This window comes from Canis aureus, chromosome 9 (assembly GCF_053574225.1).
Source record: "Canis aureus isolate CA01 chromosome 9, VMU_Caureus_v.1.0, whole genome shotgun sequence".
Lineage (NCBI taxonomy): Eukaryota > Metazoa > Chordata > Mammalia > Carnivora > Canidae > Canis > Canis aureus.
The window spans coordinates 55,738,646-55,759,267 of record NC_135619.1 but is presented as its reverse complement, the minus strand read 5'-3'; the positions used below and the strand labels follow the sequence as shown (position 1 = coordinate 55,759,267).

Genomic DNA, 20,622 nt, shown 5'->3' with positions numbered 1-20,622 from the left:
TATCAATAACCCAAGGCAAGTTTTCCATTTTCCTAGGGGTGAGGGTGGTTTTTCCATGATTCCCCTAAATTTAATGGCAAAAACAGCCATTTGTTACAAATTCTATGTTTCAGGAACTTGAATAGAACACAAGAGAGATGGCTTGTCACTGATGCATACTGATGAAGCCTCATCTGAAAGATACTACAAGGGAAGGCTAGGGACTGGAATCATCTGAAGGCTGTTCACTTGCATGCCTGATGATTCATAATGGCTCTCAGCTGGGACTTGATCTAAGACTGTCAACCAGATCACCTACAGGTGGTCTTCATGGAGCCTGGAATGCCTCAAAATTTGGTGGCTGGGATCCAAAAGTAAATGTCCCAGAAAAAGAGCCAGATGGAAGTGTAGGTTGTAAAGTGTCCTAGCCTCTAAAGCCACACAGTGTGCCTTCCTTTGCATTCTATTTCTTGGGCAGTCATGGCTGACCTATATTCAAAGGGTGAAAATTAGATTCCACCTTCTGATGGGAGAAATGTCAAGGTTCTACAATTGTAGAACTGGAAACACAAAAACAGGGACATTTTTTGAAACAGTCTGCCACATTGTTTCCCTTCTTTTTCCTTCTTTTCTTTCTTTTGTGTGTGTGTGTGTGTGTCTTGTCTGTGCTTTCTTATAAATAGTTTCTAGAAAAAAAAATAACAAGTCATTCACAGAGAGCACATTTCTAGTAAATTCTAGTGATATTTTGGTTATTTGCTATGAATCAGCTCATTTCAGATTAATAACTTTTGTACATGGGGTTATTCTGGTATGTCTACCAGATTTTTAAAAGATTTTATTTATTTATTTATTTATTTATGAGAAACACAGAGAGAGAGAGTGAGAGAGACAGAGAGAGACACACAGAGTGAGAGGCAGAGACACAGGCAGAGAGAGAAGCAGGCTCCATGTAGGGAGCCCGATGTGGGACTGGATCCCAGGTCTCCAGGATTGTGCCCTGGGCTGAAGGCGGCGCTAAACCACTGAGCCACCTGGGCGGCCCCAGATGTTTGTTTTGACACAGATATTTTGGAATTTATATTTAAGGATAAAATAAAGGAACAGATCTTGAAAGTGATAGTTGTTGGAAAGAAGTCCAGAACAGGTAAGAAGATGTTTAAAAGTGGAATGAAGACAGATATTTGATTGGAGTCTATTGAGAAAAAGGATTTAGAATGTGAAGGAAAGATCATTTTGCTGAAAAGGATTAAGTGTTTCTTGGTGTGTGTAAAGCTTCTGATAATTTTTAGAAATTAGTTGTTTGACTTCAGGACATGTTATTTTCTGCATATTGTTAAGTAAACATTTTAATTAAAAATGTTTTCATTTATATATCAATAGATATTGTAGGCTCCTTTTAACATTCTAGGAATGCATGAGTGATGCTTTCTTTCTGCATCATGCTTCTCCATGTTTTTGCCTACTTTCCTCTGGCTTTGTGTTATTGCTCTGACTAAATGAGAACACTTGATGATAGGTCTGTCACTCAACTACCTGGACTGAAATAGCCAGAATCATAGGAACCTTGAGCTAATGCAAATGGGGGTTAACAAACACAAGGAGAAGAAAGAGTGATCTCTTCCTTTGAAAACCACATCCCATGAATATTCCTTATGGTCTTTATAAATCTACATTGAAAAATTTATTCTATAGAAATAATTTTAAAAATACATGACATTTATTACTCTATTGTTTATAACAAGTAAAAATTGAAAAGAAATTAAATGGTCATCAACAGAAGAATATCTATGTGATATATGCATATCTAGAACACTACTGCAACCTTAAAATAATATATATCTACTTTCAGGGAAATGTGTTTAATTGATTCATTAAAAAAATTTCCAGAATACTAGGAATACCAGAATCCCATTTGTATGAGAAAAGATATAAAATCTCATTCTAGATGGCAAACTTAGCACCACTTTAGCTACTCCATATTATAAAAAATCTCTAGAAATGATCTTGTACTTTTCTTTTTAAATTTCACATCTGGTATATACATCAAGAAGGAGAACTCTTAATGGATCATAACAAATTAAAAATTCTTGAAAGGTGGGAAATGAGAGGAATGAAAGGTCTCAAGACATAGAACACGTTTTTCTTCTAGAAAAGTTGAGGGCAGTACCTAGGGAACTTCATACCCAAGTGTAGTTGGTCCTGGATTCAAAAGTGGTCCTGAGAGTAACCAAATGGTAATCAGAAGAGGGTATCAAGCAGGACAGATTCTGCATAATCCACCTTCTTAGGCCAGAAGTAACCACAAGGGTTTCACATTCAGGTGGGATGGGGGTGGGAGGGTGTTAGGCTGCGACAGCTTGGGGTCAAGGAAATGGGATAACATTAAAGACTACATATTGCACTAGTGGAATAGCTATAGAGATGAGAGCACACAAATAGTCACCAATCACATCATGCTTTTTTTGGAATTGGTCCATTTTAGAAAGGATGTACAAAAAGACATTAGGGTTCAAAGCCAATGGCCAAGAAAGAATTCTTGAGACGTCTTTGATGCCAAAAGGTGATTTTATTAAAGTATGGGGACAGGACCCATGGGCATAAAGAGCTGCAACAGGGTCTTGAGGAGTGGCCCATTATAGACTTCCAAGTTGGGAAGGAGTTAGGGATAGCATAAGCCTCTGAGGAATTTTGGAAGCAAGGTTCCCAGAACCTTGAGGGGGTTAGCTAATGTTGGAAAAAGTCATTTATTACCATCTAATAAAACCTTAGTCACAAGACCCTTCAGATGTATATTGGTGGGCCATATGCTTGGGGGATGATTGCCAACATGTATCGGGAGGGGGGTGGGTTAGATATAAAGGAGATTTCTAAAGAAATTTTTATATGTTAAAGTAGACTTACAAGGTCCTGGGGGTCGGGCTAAGATGACTGACTGACTTTTGCCCTTAGCAAAGTATCAACATTGAGGCAATTGAGTCCCTAGAGGAATGTCACCCTGCCTGTTTTAAGGACTTACCAATGGGTGGGCTATAGGTAAGAAGGACATTTAATAATTTTTCTTCTGCCTTTGTTTCCCATATCAGAAGTGTCCCTTTCCTTTTGTGAGTGGTATGGAGTCAGCTCATATGTCTCTGAGACCCAAAAATTGAGAGCTTCTTTGTGCCTAGAGGGTGCACCCAGTGCCTTGGTGGTCATCACCATTCCACAAAAAATAATATGTTGAGGCACACTTATTACCATAAGCATTATGGATATATTTAGATTACCATGAGGAAAAGAGAAAGAAGGACGGTCATGAGGCTCACAAATGTTCAAAGGCAAAAAAAAAAAAAAAAATATGACTGGTCTAAATGCTAAGCTCTACCATAAACAGTGTCACACTGAGAAAGTCAAATGAAAAAGACTATCAAGATGCATGAAAAGAGAAACACCAAATGAAAGAATGGTAAAAAGACTCCACAAAGAGCAGTACCTGCCTATCTATTGGACAAAGAGGGACAGTTCTGAGCTAATATACTTTCCAAAATGATTAAACAAAAACAACAACAACAACAACAACAAAATGAAAGCAGGAAAGTTCTGCCCAAAGTTCCTGCCTGGGAGGAAATAGAAGTATTACAATTACTTGAACAAGAAAGAGAAAGAAGAAAATGTGCAAGAAGATGGTTACTAAAGTTGGCTGTATTGGAGATGGCTTTACTCCTAAATCTGAAAAACTACCTAAATCTGAAAGATTCATTAAGTCAATGGGCTTATGTTTCAAAAAGTCCATGTAACTCATCCTGAAATGAATGGCACCTTTTGCCTACCAATACATGATATAAAAAAAGAGTCTCCTATCCCCACTATATCCAACTTTAATGATAATATCATTATCAAAGGAACTGTCACTGAGGTGAAAGTGAGCATGTTGGGCCTTGTGACGCAGTCACAGAAGGAGGCAAAGTATTTGGAGAAGATTTACTGACAGGTTACCAGCAATCCTGAAAATGATGGATGCATAACTGTGGTCCTATGGTTTGACGTCAATTTCATACAAGTAACTCCTTATAATTATTGAAGATTACACACCAATCAAGAAAACCAGCATTACTGTGATGTTTCTGAATACTACCCAACAGCCTTACATATTTGCAATCTTCAAGAGAACTACTAATTCTATTGCAAAAACAAAACAAAACAAAACAAAAAACCATAAAATGGCCTAGTTTTATGAAAAGAAAATCATCAATCATTTGAGGAAAGCCAATACTTTGTTGTTCCTCAATAAAAGATGAACTTAATCATAAGGACAGAAACAGAAAAATAAGCATAACAAGAAGCTTAGAGTAAATATAATTTATATCCTAAAAAATGTGAGAAGATATTTAACCCATAATAAAATTAACCTAATATATAATGGAAAGTAAAATTTCATCATTGTTGGCAAGAAAATGGAAAAAATGGAGCCCCTGCACACCATTGATAAGAATATAAAATGGTACAGCTGTTAAGGAAAATAGTATGGAAGTTCTTTAAAAAATTAAAAATAAAATTACCAGATGATCTAGCAATCCCAATTCTGGGTATTTATACAAAATAATTGAAATCAGGATCTCTAAGACATATTAGCACTTTCCTGTTAATTGCAGCACTATTCACAAATCGCCAAGATATGGAGAGAACTTAAATGTCCATCGATGGATGAATGTGTAAGGAAAAGGTGGTGTATGGATAAAATGGAATATTATTTACCCTTTAAAAAGAATATTGTGATAACATGGATGAACTTTGAGGACACCATGCAAAGTAGAATAAACCAGCCACAGGGGGACAAACATTTCATGATTCTACTTACATAAGCCATCTAAAGTAGTCAAAATCAGAAGCAAGGAGTAGCATGGTGGTTTCAGGGGCTCAAGGGAAGGGCAAATGGGAAATTTCTATTGGATGAGTATATGAGATGATGAACAATTTTTACATATCTACTGTACAACATTATGCCTGTAATTAACAACACTTAAAAATTTAAAAGCATAAATCTCATGTTAAATGTTCTTACCACAATAAAATTTTAAAAACTTAAGAATTAACAAAACTCTCATCATTGAAGTAACACTCAGTATTTGGGCTGAACAAAAGAAAGGCCATAGTTCAAGAGAAACTAGTGAGCTAGCAGCAAGAAATTTTCTGGAATTCAAATAGTTAGAGAGGCAACATTGTGGTGGTTAAGAGACTGCCTAGGTTTGAATACTAGGTCTATACTTACTGGCTGTGTGACATTGGAAATATAATTTAAATTTTTTGTGCTTGTTATTAAGCTTTTTCTTTAAACTCCAAAAATACCCTACAATACTTTTCTTTATGAAGCTAGGGCTAAGAATTTGTAAACTTATTTCTCCTTTGTCACTTTATTAACTGTACAGTTATGCCCACAGAGAGCACAAAAGTACAACTAAGATGTTGGAGGCAGGAATAGGGACTTCTTGTTTGCTTGTCATAAATGTCATCATGGTCCTAACAGTAGGAAGTAATTCTGACAATAGCAGTTGGTTCTAGTCTCTACCTTCTTTTAGCATCCCAAAGCAAGCTTTTTCACGCTCCACACAGTGAGCCCTGCCTCATCTACAAGAGACACTTCCTCTGCCTCCTTGACCTACAATAACACCTCCTGCTCAGAATTCTGTACTCCAGTTCTATGGAGTTTCTAAGTTCTGAAATCTTTCACAAATTTCCCCACACTTACAAGTGGCAGCCACTTTCTGCCACTATTATTTCCATATACCTCTAGGTTAACTCAGCATTCTCATTTTCCTTTTTCAGTGTTCCACTACGTGCTTAACCAATCCCCTATGTAAATTCTCTCTGCTAAAATATCTAGGGTATTTTTGTTTTCTCAAATCAATCCCAATTAACATAGTTAATCATGTTCTACCAGAACTAGATGGTTATGAAGATTGAATGAGTTAATACATGTAAAACACTGAGAACAGTGCCTGTATATAAAGAGCTATGTTAAGTATTCACCATCATTTTCAAATGCTATCTCAAAAAGCTGAGGAAAACATAAGAAAAAATGAGAGTCACTGAAGACAGAACTAAAAATTTCAGCAGCTATTTTAGAAGATGAGAATCAAAATTACTCGGAGGAGACAATAGTAGATATATAAATGAGTATATGATAGAGAGAGGGGAGAGAGAAAGAGTTGGTGGATAGAGAAATAGATGAGGGGAGATAAATGTGCATGAATTTAATACAGATATGTCATTGGCAGAAGAAAACACACATATAAACAGACACATACAAACACAGTACCTTATACCTACAGATGCCATCTGCAACTCTTACACCATCAAGCTGGTATTATATCTAACCCTTGAACAACATGGGGATTAGAGGTGCTGATCCCACATGCAGCTGAAAATTACAAGTAACTTCTGACTCTCCAAAACTTTAACCATGTATAACCTATTGTTGACCAACAGCCTTACCAATAACATAAGTAGTTAATTAACATATTTTATAGACCATACGTATTATATACTATATTCTTATAATAAGGTAAGCCAGAGAAAAGAAAATGTAATTAATAATATCATAAGGAAGAGAAAACATATTTACAGTAGTATATCAAAAAAATCTGCATATAAATGGACCCTTCAGTTCAAACCCATATTGTTCAAGGATCAGCTGTTATTATCTGTTATCAAATGTAGATAAGGAGAGAATAAGAAAATAAAACTATGAAAAATTTTATTTGTGAACAGAAGCATGATATCTAAAATAAAATACTACTAATAAAGCATAGCAGTGTTTTAGAAAATAACAACATAATTAGCATTTATTTCAGAAATGCAAGAGTAGTTTAATATTAGAATTAATTATAATAATTCAGCTCATAAATAAGAGATAAAACTGTATGATGATCTCAACAGATAATGAAAAAGCATTTGATGATATTCAACAGCCATTCTGTCTAAAAAAAAAAAAAAAAAACACTCCAAGAAAATGAGAACTAAGAAACAACTCTAATTTGATATGAAATTTCTACCAGTAATCTATAGCAAATATCGTGATCAATGGTGAGTCACTAGAAGCACTCCCATCAAAGTCAGGAACTAGGTAAAGATGCTTGTTAATGTCCTTAATACTCTACATTGGAGTTCCAAATTAATAAAATGAGATAAAGAACACATACTGAAAGGGAGAGGCAAAATCATGATTTACAAGTGATAAGATTACCTATATAGTTTGTCAGTTGATTGTCTTTGTTTTCCTAGTAGAGTAAATAAGAAAGTTCAATATTGTGGCCTGACAAAAAAAATAAATGCTAAAAAAAAATTTTAGAGCTCTCCTATGTATCAGTGGAATATAATAGATTTAAAGATCCTTCTGATGGAAACACAATATATAAAGCAACAGGAAGGAATCTAGAAGTAAATGTATAATAATGTATAGAAAATTATAACATTTTCAGAAGGTGTTGGAAAGACCTGAGTAAAAGAGAAATATGTTTGTTAATTGGAAGATGCAGTACAATATAGTTATTAATTCCTTCAAACTTAATAAATTCAGTGTAATCCTCCAAAATTCCCCACAAGATGTTTCATCTATCTTGACCAGATGAGTCTAAAATTTAAGCAAAGGACGGGCACCTGGCTGGCTTAGTCAGTAGAGCTTAGAACTCTTGATCTCGGGGTTGTGAGTTCCAGCCGCAGTTTGGGTATAGAGATTACTATAAAAAAATTCAAGTGAAAGAATAAATCTGAGAAAATTTAAAGGCAGGTTAGTAAAAGAATAAATTGAGAGCAACTTGATCTAACAGATTTCAAATTATAAAGATATAGGTAGTAAAGCACTATGGTACATGTGTGCATATGTAGGAATAGAAGTATGCTCACTGGGATGGGGCTATTTCCAAGTCATACAGGTTGTTAAGTGAAGAAAGTAAAAAAAAAAAAAAAAAAAAAAAAAAAAATTGAAGAAGTTCTCTTTTCTACTTCACAAAGCTGGAATAGATCCAGATAAACACATATCCACTGATGACTTGGATGGTGGCTACTGACTGTAGGGATTCTCTCACCTTAGGAGTAGTCTTGTGATTTTTAAAGAATGTAATCATATATGACTCAAGTAAAAATGAATAAAAATAGTTTTAACCCTGTATTATTTTTACATAGAATACAAATTATTCTAATACAGAAATACAAACCTATTTATAACTACATATTTATATCTTTCCATCTTTATGAACTAATTTATAATAGGCAACAAACCATTTCAAAACTCAGTTACTTAAATATCCTTAGTTCTCATGGGTTGGTTGGAAGTTGTTCTGACTTAGCTGTCTAGAACGACCTCACTCTGGCCTCTACTAGACGGGCAGGGACAGTTAGTGTGGCTGAGGCCACTCTGTACACAGTCTCTCATCCTTCAGGAAGCCAGCCTAGGCTTGTTCACATGGTAGTGAAAAGGTTCCTGGCAGCAGGAGAGGGTACCCCTCAATGCACAAAGCATTTTTCAAGCTCCTACTTGTATCAGTTTTGTTGTCATCTCATTGGCAAAACCAAGTCATGTGGCCAAACCCAGGCAGTGTGAGAGGGGACTAACCATTGAAAAATACATATAAAAGAATACATACTAAGCAATAAAGAGTGGATATACCCAAGAGGTGGACATAGAGGATGAAGGAAGATTTTTACTTCCTTATGTACCAACATGCTGTTTTGTTTTGTTTTGTTTTTACGATGAACGTGTATTGTTTTTGCAAATTATATTACTTTGAAAAGTTAACAGAGGAAAATATTCTTCTGCAGGTATGGACTTCTGAGTTTCCTGATTTTTGACTTAATTCTCCGTATCTGCATATATTTGCACTCCACGGCCACGGAACCTGCACACCCTCACCTTTGTTAACATGCATTTTCCTGCAGTGAGACACTGCAAAGTGCCTACCTCCTAGAACTTCACCTTTGCAGTCACCCTAGCATCTGCCTGCACAGAATGCACAGATAGCATGGAAACATGCATAACAAAGTAAACAAGGACACACAGGCTTTTAGAAGTCCCAATTGGCGGCAGCTGCTTCTGTCCCCAAGGGAGCAGTATAATTTTCCTCTAGAGCCGACAGCTTTTTGCAAAGCAAAATACCTCCATTGGCTGATGTAGGGTGCAAACATTGAGCCTTCCAGGACACAGTTTAGGATACAATATAAGACAGAGAGTCACGTTTCTTGTGAGGTTGGAGAAAATAAAGATGATTCAGGAAGGAATGAGAAGAAAACAAAGGAAGAAAAAGCAAAATAATGGCTTTGGGTAATGTGGGTGGCTAAAATTCTTTTAAGGACAGAGTGTGTTAATTATTAAGTGGCTGTCTTTCTCCTTCATCGCCCTTCTATACTCTACTTTGCTATGCTGATACTCGGATGCTGCAAAGTACATTTCCCTTTGTCAGCTGCCTTTGTTAGGTTTTGCCACAATGAGTCTAGGGACTTTCTCCTTCCTCTTTGCTTGTTATTCCTGTCACTGGAACCATTTGCTGTTTCTATAACCATCCTCCTGACAAAGAACTTCATTCAGGATGCAGCAATCAACTTCAGTCTGTATATTCTGATGTTTCCAGGACCAGCCTCATTGCATCCTCTTAAATGTACCAGCACTAGAAGGGCAGCAGCCTTTTCTCAGAGAATTCAGCCCAGCCATAAGCCACACCCTCTCCAAGACCCTGATTTGCTGGCATTGGCCAGATGGTAAACTCTTCCTCCAAAGTCCCTCCCAATTGTGTGGAGTCTGAGCTTCTAGGTTCTAATTATCTCCCTTTTTGTCTCTAACACTAGGGGTGATGAGGGCTTGCAGTGATTATTAACTTTGTATTACCTCAATGTAACCTCCTTTTTTTTTTATGCCACTGTGGAAATAAAGAACAAATGAGAACAAACAGGCTATTTATCCAAAGCTTACTATAGCAAGGGAGTCAGCCACCACCGTTTCAGTTGGCAGAGGCTCACAGGCAGACTGGAGAGTGGAAAATCTTTATAGTGAAAAAGGGAAAGTTTCAGGTGTGCTCTGAATGGGGGTTGTTGGAATGGGGAATCTTGGAGGCAGGCTATCTAGAAGCAGGGTATCATGTGATTGATTTGGATAGCATATTTGGCTTGGGAGATGATCCTCAAAGTTGGTGGGTGATACGGGTGGGTCAGGGGATGGAGGGTGGGTAAAAAAAGTAGGGAAGCCAATGGTCACTGGTCAAGTCCTAATCGTTCTGGGCTGCCTTCTACAGATGGCAATGGTTGGAGTTCTTTTGTCGTACATAAACAGGCGATTGTTCATTTGTATGTCCAGTTGCTCACCTCTGATGCCTGTCCAGTTAATTTCCTATATGACATCTGTTTAAATGTCTAGTGTGCTTTCTGCTTTCCCTGACTATACCCTGACTAATACAAGGAGTGTCTAATATCCCATTGTCAAGGTTCCCATCGTGTAAACTTGTGTATCTATTTTGCCAAATCTTTTTTAAAAAGATTATATTTATTTGAGAGAGAGACAAAGTGAGCGAGAGAGACAGAGAGAGCATGAGCAGAGTGAGGGACAGAGGGAGAAGCAGATTCTCCACTGAGCAAGGAACCAGATGTAGGGTTCTATCCCAGGACTCTTGGATCATGACCTGAGCCCATGGCAGATGCTTAACCGATGGAGCTACCCAGGTACCTCTATTTTGCCAGATCTTTAGTGCATCTGACACACATACAAATAGATTGTATGGATGGTGTTTGGGGAAAATTGAGGAAATTAAGAATCCAGGACAGAAAGAGCAGCAGCAGAAGGCAATGCATTAGTGACACCAGAACTTCAACAAAGACAGGAAGGTGAACCTTGAAGAGATCAAGAGATCCAAGCCCTAAGTGTCTTTCCATATCCATAGTCTGTATTAGAAACTGCATGAAGGTACCTCACAAGCATTTTGGTTTGGTTAATCAGTTCCCAAATTGATAAGTCAATTTTATCTAAATGTATTGGTAATACTTTCAGGATTCATTCCTATTTGTTGGCAATTCTCTTCAATATATCTTAGCTTTACTGAATTTCGGTCTGGGCTAAGTATTGCAAGATATCTATAAAATGGAAGTCACTCCATCTCTGTCCTCAAAGGGTTTAAAGTCTTTCTAGGAAGAAAAAAACTAGTGGGAAGTAAGTGGAAGTGATAGAAATAATATATGTAAGATCCAGAATAAGAACTACAACTAAATGGAATTGTACAACTAAATGGAATTTCTACTCTCAAAAAGAGTAGAAAATGGGTGTGATTTTAGTTCGTTAGGAAGCTCTTGCACAGTGTACTAGACTTAGATCTTCATTTTTCAATAAAGAAAAATCCAAGATAAAAACAAATTCCAAAAAGTTGTCATCACAAGAATTGCTAATTCGGCCTCATTAGAAGCTCATATGCTTTGTTTTAACTTTCACATATGCACAGTTTAAATAGTCATAATCTTGATATACAATTTATTAAGCATGTCACAAATATTTTTCATGTTTTTACATATTTTATATATTATTACCATTTGTAATTGTCATGTAACTTTCCATCATCTGGTTGTGCCATAAATTATGAAGTCTTCCATTTGTTTTTGTTTTGTTGTTTTTTTTTTTTTTTGCTATCTTAGATTTATCCATGAAGATATTAATTGTGTTACTACATTTTTACTTCCAGCAAATTCTTTCTTTTGGATATACTTTTAGAGAAGAGAAGGGATGTTGGCTAAGAACACATTTATGGCACTTTTGAAATATTGCTTTACAAAGAGATTATAAAGTATTGTTGGTAAGGAACTAGTTTATCTTAGCCACATCAGCTCATGTTATCTTTTTTTTTTTAATCTTCATTTCCAGGGTGCTATAATTTGCATTTTTAACTACTAATGAGGAAAAGAATCTTTCCATCTGTTTTCTTCTTGTATTTGTTGATGAGGATTATAAAATGTGCAGAATAAAGGAAAATACCTTAAAGACAGATATGAACACAGCTGGGGGTAAAAGGGAAGATAGCTGGATGGCAGGAGGATAAATATAAATATTATTTATAACATACATATGTATTTTTATAGATATGCACATGTACACATATTACATATCTCCATATTCCTTTCTGATCAAGTATTTGCTATAAGACCAGTGTTATACTAAGAGATGCTGTATTCAGATTTTATTTATTTGAGAGAGAGAAAGAGAGAGAGCAAGAGAAAGGAGTGGAGAAGAGGGACAAGCAGACTCCCCATTGAACATGGAGCCCAACATGGGGCTCGACATGGGGCTCGGTCCCAGGATCTTGAGATCACCACCTGAGCCAAAGGCACATGCTCAACTGACTGAGCCACCCAGGCCCCTTAAGTGATGCTTTAAATAAATCTCTATAATCATAACAACCCAATATTTGTTTTCCCCATTTTTCTGGTGAGAAACTGAAAGCTCATGGAGGTTAAGTCACATGCCCAGCCACCACATTTAGTAACAGTGTGGGATTTTTCCAATGTCTGTCTTACTTTAACATATTTCCAAATACCTGGTGATACTCTAAATATCTTACTGAAACAGAAGAATCAGTACTGAGAAATAAAGGCACACATGAAAGGCTATCATAAATTGATAATAGTGGAATCTTCCTGGGCCTGGTAGGATATATTGAAATGAGATCCATATTGGCTGTAAGGACTATATTCATTTTCTGCTGCCAAATGGACTTGGTTTTAGTTTAATTCTCTTTATAGAATTGATGTTTGTTCTTGGCTAACCATCTATGATATCATTATACTGCACACAATGAATTATTCACCCGAATGTGCCTTACAATTAGCCTCAGCAGAGTATTTGCTCCTTTCGTCCAAACATTTTACTTTATCTATAAAGATTAAATTAATCATCTCTGCCAGCAATGAATAACTGAGAGAATTAGTTTTTAATATCTGGAGTAGAGAAGGGGAAATTGCAGGCAGAGCAATACATTTTGCTTGACCAGTGTTCCATGTTTCCTTTTATAATTTGTATTCTGTATCATATGCAGCATCTTTGGCTGGGGAGAGGAAGAGATAGGATACATTATTTGATCAATGACTGCCAACCTTTAGGGAGGAAGACAGCTGAACAAAGATGATTAATTAAAATGCACTTTAACTTTAGTCATCTTATTTCAAACTCTCATCATTTAATTTTTACAACAATGCTGTAAGATAGACACTATTAGTGCCCTATTGATGAGAAAGTAGGCACAGTGGATTTAAGTGATTAAGCCAAAGAATGTGCCTAGGCCACACAGCATCAGTATTCCAATCTTGACTAAGGTTCTGGTGCTTCCTGATGATATCCCGTTCTGGATCCACTCCTCTTTTCTCTTCTAATTCACCACCCACTTGTGATTTCACAAAGCAATGAAATTCTTCAGAAGGAAAGCATCAGAAGGAAAGCAAGAGGTCTATGTATCCCCAAAGACATGTACTATTTGGTAAATTATCAATAGTTATTCACATTTAACATGGGCTAATCAATTTGGAAACAAGTTGCCTTGTTGAAACAGTTATTTCTGGTTGTTTCCAATTCCATGTGATTGAACTTAAAAAATAATAAATAAATAAATAAGTAAATACATACATACATACATACATACATACATACAAATAAATAAGCAAGCTAAGTTCCTTACCTTGAAGCCTGTAGGGGCCGAGGACAAATTGTTCATAATGTGCCACTTTTGCATGCAGATTATATTTCAAGATGAAGACAATCAAGGCCCAAAAGACTTAGGAAGACACTTTGACCTATCCCTAACTGCCTAAAAGAATTTAGATTAAGGACCTGCTCCAGGAAGGGAGCAAGATAACTACAGTATAATATGAATTTAGCAAATTCTATTTGTTAAAATTCCTTTCTTTGTCCCATTGTTTCCCTGTGGCTCAGCAAACATTTGTTTACCAAACATAATCTTTTTCATCTTCCCATGAATTGCTTTCCTTCTCTTTGAAGTCCCAGATTCCCAGCCCCTTCCTGGATGAGGATGACATATGTACTTCATTTTGCCTATCTTTGGAACCTCATGTCTGTTTGGATTCCCCATACATACAAAATTAAATTTTATTTTCCCCTGTTAATCTGTCTCATGTCAATTTAATTCTTAGACCAGCTATAAGTCAGGAGTTCAAAATATATTCAGTTGAAGACTTACATCAGAATCACCTGGACCCCAGCCCCACAAACTGAATCAGAATCTCTTGGGGTGAGGTCCAAGAATCTTCATTTAAAACCACTCTCCAGGGACACCTGGATGGCTCAGTGGTTGAACATCTGCCTTAGGCTCAGGGCATGATCCTGGCGTCCCAGGATTGAGTATATAAGCTCTGAGTGGGAGCCTATATAGCGCTGTCTGACTATATCTCTGCCTTTCTTTCTGTGTCTCTCACCAATCAATAAAATAAAAATCTTAAAGAAAATTCATACCACTCTCCTGTATTTGAGACATACTTATTAAGATTTTCTACTACAGGTTTGATGATGTAGATCATTTACCATGTAGATTCATGGTAAATGAAGTAGTACCTGGCACTTACTTAGTGTATAGAAATGTATACATATCATACAATACTTTATCTTGTTTAAACTCATAAAAACTCTAGAGGCAGTTACTATTATTATACTCACATTAGATGAAGGAACTGAACTGCAGCTTCATAGAGTCAAATCTAGGTATCCTGGTCCTAGACTTTATTATACCTCCTTCAACTCTGTATTTTCTCAGTGTGTTTCAGTTATAGAAAATTCCAGGCAGTGATGTCCATAGCAAAGTATTGCAATTTACAATGAAACAAAAAAATTAATCAAAATAAAGCTGTATACCTTGTTTTGAATAAGTATTCTGCTGTTTTCCTAGGATTTACCAAATGACTAGATGAAAGGTGATTATAGTGTGATTAATTTTTTTTAAATCCTACAGTTTGTTAAAAGATTTAACTAAAGACTTAGCTAAATTCTATAAAGTATTTAAACATTAGCATGGGAAAACCAGACAAACAAAATTGAATGAAAGTAAAAACTGTTCTCAAAAGTTAGAAAAATCCAGACATAAATTACTTTACCTAGCCCACAGAGATTTGAAGTGGTCTTCAAGGGGTGGTCATTGAAGAATGGTCTCACTCAGAGCAGTCATGGCTTTTTTCACCTTTACTACATAAACTAATGGGACTATATTTCCTGGGGATTTCTACAAAGCTTCCTAATCAAAGAAAATGGGCAATTTCCAAATGCACTTGTTACCACGCTGAAAAGCAGAAACATGTGACAATGATTTCTCCTCAGCTTCTTTGCATATTCTGTAGTAATCGTTAAAACACAATGGATCTTAGATCCACATTTGGAAAAAAAGTGGTTCAAATATTGATGGTTTGCTTCATTATTTTTTCTTTTTAAAAACTACAATGAAGCACTTTTATTTACTGCTTGCTGGACTGTATATTTGTACAAAAATTTCTGGATAGCAATTGGCACTAAATAAGAAGTTTTGGAAATGTTCTTTGACCTAATATGTCTATTTATAGGATTTTTTTGTAAGGCAATGACAAATGATATGAACAAAAATTTTCCCACAAGCATGCTTATTGTGGTAATCATTGTAATTTTATTAAAAATATTAGTAATATAGAAAAGTACCACCTGCTATTCCAATATGGAAACATGGCAATAATGACACATGATTCACTTGCCTTCCAGTCTTTGTTTCACTAATCATGACTGTACCTAATTGTCATCAATTGTTTATTGTATTATGTCTTTTTTTTTTAATTTTTATTTATTTATGATAGTCACAGAGAGAAAGAGAGGCAGAGACACAGGCAGAGAGAGAAGCAGGCTCCATGCACCGGGAGCCTGATGTGGGAATCGATCCCGGGTCTCCAGGATCGCGCCCCGGGCCAAAGGCAGGCGCCAAACCGCTGCGCCACCCAGGGATCCCGTATTATGTCTTTTTAAACTTAATATCATGTCATAAGCTTGTGCTCATATAGATAAATTGTTATATGCATGAATTTTAATGTCTTTAAAATGATTTAAACAAGTACTGCGAAGGTGAATCCTTATTTTAGTTGCATTATTTTAATGATGTAACATGAGTTAAATAATTCCCTGTTGTTCAATGCTTTCCATTTTATTTAATATTATAAATAATGATACAAACAATTGGATGCTTTATTTAACTATAGTTATTCATAACTAGGGGCAATTTTTTCCATGTAAAGAAATTGTTTTTAAAATTGTAAATATAAGTATTTTAAAACAAAAAACCAAATCCCACAAAGCCCAAATTGGGCCTTTATTTAAAGCATATTAGGTGTAATATGCAGTTATTACACAAATAACTGTTCATTTTTTTGTTTTAAAGATTTATTTACTTTAGAGAGAGAGAGAGAGAGAGAGGAGAGAGAGAGAGAGAGGGAGGGAGGGAGGGAGAGACAAGGGGTGGGGACAAGGCAGAGGTTGAGAGAAAATCTCCAGCAGACTCCCCACTGAGTATGGAACCAGCAGACTACCCACTGAGTATGGAGCCTGATGCAATGCTGGCTGGATCCCAGGACGCTGAGATCATGGCCTAAGCCAAAATCAACATTGGAGGCTCCACTGACTGAGCCACCCAGGAACCCCAACCACTCACTTTTAAAACATTTAGGGGATGCCTGGTTGGCTCAGTTGGTAGAGCATGCAACTCTTGATCTTGAGGTAGTGTGTTAGCATCCCACACTGGATGTAGAGATTACCTGAATGTTTCATACAGGGCCCTCATTTATTTTGTTTTGTTTTGTTTTTTAATAATATAAAGAGCACCTTATAACTTGTATACTGTCCAAGAACCAAAACCTTGTCAACTTGTATCTGCTTACTTTTGGGTAAGAAGGAGGGGAATTGCTCCCTTCCTTCTTTGGGTAAGAAGGAGGGACATAGCAAGTTTATTAGATATGCAATCCTAATAGATAATGCTAAAGTGTTTGAAACATGGCTTCAATGAACTCTGTATAAGGAACCCTATAGATCTGTTCTGGAAGTACCTGGCTTTTTTATCTTTACCCATTAAATGGAATCAAATTGTATCTTTTGTGGTCTTGATTTGTTTATCTTTATGGCCTTGATTTTCTTCTCCAAAGCACTAATATGGTTCAGTACCTTGATTAGCCATGTCTTTTTTCCCGTCTGTTCTGCTTTCCCCCATTTTTCTATTGATATGTTTTCTTTTCTATTGATTAGTAAGATACATACTGACATACATATACAAATAAATATATATTTAAGATTTTTATTGATTAGAAAGATATATAATGTGTACAAATACATGTGTGTGTCTATATCGATACCTATCTATCTCCTTTGTGGGTCTAGATATTGCAGATATGTTCTAGTTCATTGCTTATCTTTTCTTCTTCTTTCTTTTAGGTATCTTTTAACATCATTAAAACTAAGACACAAGATTGATTTAGCTATATCTAGTCCTTTTTTGTTTCACATTCTGTAAAAAATGCCACAGCAGGAGGGAAATATCAGCAAAGGTGATGAATTACAAGGTCCCCAGCTCACATTCCTCAACACAAGCAACAATCTGGCAGTCCACCCATAAACAAAAGTGCCATTATGGGAGCTTTGGGATCCAGTGGGAGGTTGTGAAATTCCAGTAAAGTCCAAGATTAAAGAGAACTGCTTTGAGAAAGCAAGCCCACACCCTGATAGCAGGCTTGTTGAGTGTAATTCCTGTTACAGACCAAAAGCATTCTCATTCCCCTATGGACTCAGCTCCAGCCCAATCTGATGAGCCCCACACTCTAAGAGACCTGGGATAAGCCATTTCTTGGAAGACATACAACAGGTATACAAAAATGGTCCTCAACATCACTAGTCATCAGGCAAATACAAATCAAAACCATAATGAGATATTAACTCACATCTGTAGAATGGCTATTATTAAAAGACAAAAGATAAGTATTGGTGAGGATGTGGAGAAATTGAAACCCTCCCACACTGTTGATGGGAATATAAATTGGTACAGCCATTATGGAAAACAGTATGGAGGTTCATTTAAAAATTAAAAAGTGAAGTACATAGACCCTGCAATCCCACTCCTGGATATATATCCAAGGAAATGAAATAAGTATTACAAACAAATATTTGTACCCCTTAGTTCACTGCTGCACTATTCAAAATTGCCAAGATGTAGAAAAACCTAAATGTTCATCAAAAAATGAAAGGATAAAGAAAAGCTAGTATATACATATAATGCAACATTATTCAGCCTTAAAAAGAAGGAAATCTTGCAATATGAGACAATATGAGTGAACTTTGAAGACATTAAGCAACATAAGTCATCCATAGAAAGACAAAATACTATATAATTCCAATTTTATGAGGTATTTAAAATAGTTCAGTCTATAGAATCAAAGAGTAGGATGATGATTATCAGGGGCTAGAGGGAGGGGGAAATAGGGAATTACTAATCAACAAGCATAAAGTTTGAGGTAAGCAAGATGAATAAGTTCTGAAACTCTGCTGTACTGTGTTGTATTTATAGTCACGAATAATATATTGTACACTTAAAGAATTTGTTGAGTGTAGCATGTTAAATGTTCCTACCACAATAAAGTAACAACAAAAAGGATACCACAGGTGAATAAAGACTAATAACTAAGAGTCAGATGGACCCAATCTTATGCCTTGATAATGTTTGTGAGTTGAACTGACAAAGGAAATGCTGCATTGATTGACTCCCTTGGATTAACTGAACTTTACTCTATCACTGGGTGGAATGGGTTAAGGTAATATAAAATAATGAAGCATGTTCTGCAACTTTAACTCAAATCAGAATCATCTGGAAAGCTTATAAACCACAAATTGCTGGCCCCACCTCCAGAGTTTCTGATTCAGCAGATAGATCTGGGGTAGGGATAAAAAGTTTGCATTTATTTCAAGTTCTTAGGTGATGCTAAAGCTGTTCCTCTCAAAATCATATTTTGGGAAATCACTGTGTGATAAGTAGGCATCAGAACCTCATAGACTTAGTATAATAGAAATATATTCCTTATAACATCCACTCAACATGGTGGTATGTATGTGTGCATGGGGAAGGGAGGAGTGATGTTCTTTATACATGGGTTTCAAGATCACCTTAGGCATTGATATCCAGTCTGACAGAAGAAGAGAATGAGTGGAGGATAAGAGGTTTTTATTGGCCAAGACTAGAAGAATCTTCTCTCGTTCTATTGGCCAGAACTCAGACATGTGGCCATAGCTAATCGCAAGGGAGAGGGAAAAACAGTGTCTAGCCACATGTCTAAGAGGAATGGGAAATAGATTTGGTAAAAAGGTAGTCAATCTTTATTACAGTGCTCAAAATCAAAAGTTAGGTTGGGTTAAAGTAAAACTGAGTTAGATACTGTTCATGTCTGAATTTTATGCCCGGAGATTTTATACTATCAACATATAGCTTATAAGAATATTCAAGACCTGGTTCCTGTTTACATCTATATTCTTATCACTCCTCATTTTCTTTCTTTATGTTCTGTGCTCCAGTTTGAACAAACTCATGTCTGTTCCTTAAAGGAATCATGCTTTTTAAGGATTCTTCTCTATATCCATTTTCTCTACCTGAGAGATGCCTATTACTTACCTTCTCCCTACTGTGCCACTTGTCTGGTTAACTCTTATTCATCCTGTAGGTCTCACTTTGGAAGTCAATTCCTTAGAAAATCTTCCTTTACTACTACCCAGACCCTAGACTAAATTAGTTATGACTGACTTCGGGATATACCAATTTTACCTTGTTTTTTATTGTTTCAACTTTTATAATTGTGTAATTGTGTAAGCTCCAGGTCAAGGCCTAAGTTTATGATACCTATTATTTTATGAGTACTTCTCATGGTATTTGGGATAGTGTTTAAATACTTTAGGAAGGTAGGGAGGAAGGAAAGAAAAAAGGAAAGAAAGAAGGAAGGAAGAAAAGAGGGAAGGGAGGGAAGGAATATTTTTTTCCAAGAATCCATCAACAATGGGATTTGTATTTGTTACATATTGATTGCCCAGATTGACTCAGCTGATTATCTCAGTAATTAGTTCTATATACTCCTTCTTTCCTCTCTACTCTATGTGTGCTATCTACACCTACTTCTACAAACTGCATACTTGGTGGAAGCGAATGCTCTGGGAAAAGAAAACCCCTCCTGCGTCAATTATCTGAGTCATTATGCTCCTTTGGCATCCCTAAGCATGATTTCATTTATCATTATGGGAAATATATTTGTAATATCCTGATGAAAATTATTGCCAGGTGCATACATTGATTTTGACAGATGGCTGAAAGAGAGAATGAGAATGATGAAGTCTGCTTAGAGTCTTCTAGATTCTTGTTGAAAGGGGCTCACGAAGACAGTAAGTGGCAGACATTTATCTAGATTTTGAAAGTGAAGTTTTGAAGATAAAACTAATGATTAATCAAGAAATTCATTGAATCTGAAGTTAGAAGTGAATCTGAAGTTAGAAAACTGATCTGTAATGGCTCAGCCCAGGTTGGAACTGACAAGGCCCCAGATGTGCCAGAAAAAAACAACAGTGAGAAAAAAATTAAAGTAAAAGAGTACTACATTCTCCCT

General features: G+C 36.1%; 1 pseudogene; it reads left to right on the top strand.

Annotated features, from left to right (window-relative positions):
• Positions 1–239: 239 nt before the first annotated feature.
• On the top strand, positions 240–4,042 carry LOC144319940 (ribosome biogenesis protein NSA2 homolog pseudogene; annotated as a pseudogene).
• The last annotated feature ends 16,580 nt before the right edge of the window (positions 4,043–20,622 follow it).